At 36.4% G+C, this 2,314-nt stretch overlaps 1 protein-coding gene across 1 annotated transcript in view; it reads left to right on the top strand.

Annotated features, from left to right (window-relative positions):
* il12rb1 (interleukin 12 receptor subunit beta 1) overlaps positions 1-1,508 on the top strand; it is a 12,287-nt gene extending 10,779 nt beyond the window's left edge. The window contains exon 15 of the mRNA XM_017477672.3: positions 1-1,508. This exon is cut by the window's left edge and continues 711 nt beyond it. The gene's annotated coding sequence lies outside the window, so the exon portion shown is untranslated.
* The last annotated feature ends 806 nt before the right edge of the window (positions 1,509-2,314 follow it).

Genomic DNA, 2,314 nt, shown 5'->3' with positions numbered 1-2,314 from the left:
ATGTAAATGTATGAGAGAACTTGCATTTGCAAGTAAAAACATATCAAAGGTCTATATGTTGGAAACTATACGAACCATTCTAAGACATGATGCAATTCAAGTACTGAGTTACCAAGGAATTTGAAAAATCAACACAAATCAAACAAACAAACAAACAAAAGGTTTTATTAGATGTCTTTAGATTTTTTTTTTTTCTTTTTTCGACTTTGTCGTGTAAGATGTGATGCTGGAAATAACCGGGTTCTGAGAAACATTCTGACAGCTTCTCAACAAAAAGTTCAGTTGGTGGTGATTACTCACTCTAACACCCGGTTGTGGTCACAGGTCTGTGTTTACTGTTCAGTCTGTGAGTAAAATGGCTAAGCTTCAAAGGCAAAAAAAAAAACATCAAGTGCATGAAATTACATTTGAATGCGGGAAAAAAACAGACACTGAACTATACAACAAAAAAATATCTATCTCTGGAAAGTGCATGTGAACTGTTACTAAATATAGTAGGTTACTGTGCAGAAAAACACATCTGATCTCCCCACAGATCAGATAACATTCAAAAGGAAATGAATGAACTGATCTGATTTGATGTTGGATGTAGTGGTTTAACCATAGTTTCATTGTTAAATGTGTCAGGACCCAATAAATAAACATGTGTGTGATGCGTTCATTGTTACCTTCTGTATTCCACGGCGCTGTTGAATCATCGAATCTGATTGGTCAGAAGTATCAGTTGCAAGGTTTATACTAATGAACTCATTGTAATATGTTATTGTTTGTATAATAACAGCTCATTCACAGGGACTTGTACAGCAGAGGTTGCACCTGATGTAACCTTTTAAATTGCACCTATTATAGTTTTTCATATATTACCTTTCATGTAGTGTGTTATAGAGCTGTTTGTGAATATAAAATGTCTGCAAAGTTTCAAAAAACAAAGCGCACGAGCAACTGAGTTATCGACTTCCGAAAGAAGGAAGCGATTCTGAACAGCTGAAACGAGTCGTTGGTGATTCCAGACTTTACTTCCTGTACTAACCTACGTAGGTTTGTAAAAAAAAAAAGCCCCACCTCTGGTCTTCATCAGCTGCTTGCTGACAGCGGTAGACCAATCACAACAGACTGTGACATCTGACCAATCAGGGGTTTGACCTTGGAGGCATGTAAGTCTATTGTATGAGACCTTTAAAATAAAATTAGGCGTGTTTCAAAACCATAATAGGTGCACTTTAAATCTGATTCACTCTGTAAGGACGTTTTTCACTAAAGTGTGACTTTCTGTACTTACAGGCCTTTTTTTTTTAGCACGTACCATATATATTCATATTTTTTTGAATTCTCACCAGTGGTTTATTTTACTATCTCTAGCAGAACCTTACAATCTGGGCATTTAACTTCCTAATTTCCTAAAGAAGAAGAACATCCTCTCCCCTGAAGACTCTCCTGTGTCGGAAAACATAAAGGAACAGTTTTAACAGTAAAAGTTTCAACTTCACCATATCAACAACTGCACATTTTTATTTTATTTTATTAAATCTGTTTATGTGGAGCACCAGCATACAATTCCCTGTGTAAATTTTTATTAAACAAACAATAATGTAGAAACTTTACTATCGAAATGATAACATTACAGTGAACAGATTAACATAAACCTGTGCTTTGTCTCGCCTTGGCCAGAACTACTATCTGGGCTGTGTTTTTATAGAAAATGAATCATCCTTCTTAATCTTCTGACCAATCAGAAATGAGAATTCAACAACGTTGTGGTATAAACAACACTGCTGCACAATTTAAAGAAAGAATGAATGAACACATCCACAGGAAAAAGGAAAAATAAAAAATCAACTTCCAAACCAATGGGTGAACAGATCTGAATCAGCACATATAGGATACAGAATAAATCACATATACAACAGTGAGGGAGAGGCAATGAAGTGTTTCTACAGTGCAATAGTGTGGGAGAATGGGTGGTAGTGTCTCTCTCTACTAACACACAATTGCGGGATCTAGTTGTAAACGTTTCAACTAAACAACAATGTAGGAGAAGTGTTCTCACCGAGAACACAAAACCTGTTTATACCTCCAAGTTTGCATTACATTATTATATGTACTACAAATTAGCTCTTGTTTGTTTCCATTTTTTGGCAGACACATTTATCCAAAACAACTTACATTTACACAATTGAGGGTTAAGGGCCTTGCCCAAGGGCCCAACAATGGCCCAACAATGGGTACTTGGCAGTGCTGGGGCTTGAACATCTGACCTTCTGATTAGTAACCCAGTAAGCCTTTAACCACTGAGCCACCACTGCCCATGTTCGTT

The sequence above is a fragment of the Ictalurus punctatus genome, chromosome 10 (assembly GCF_001660625.3).
Source record: "Ictalurus punctatus breed USDA103 chromosome 10, Coco_2.0, whole genome shotgun sequence".
Taxonomy (NCBI): domain Eukaryota; kingdom Metazoa; phylum Chordata; class Actinopteri; order Siluriformes; family Ictaluridae; genus Ictalurus; species Ictalurus punctatus.
Note: the sequence above shows the minus strand (reverse complement) of the source record. Positions and strands in the feature narration are given on the sequence as shown.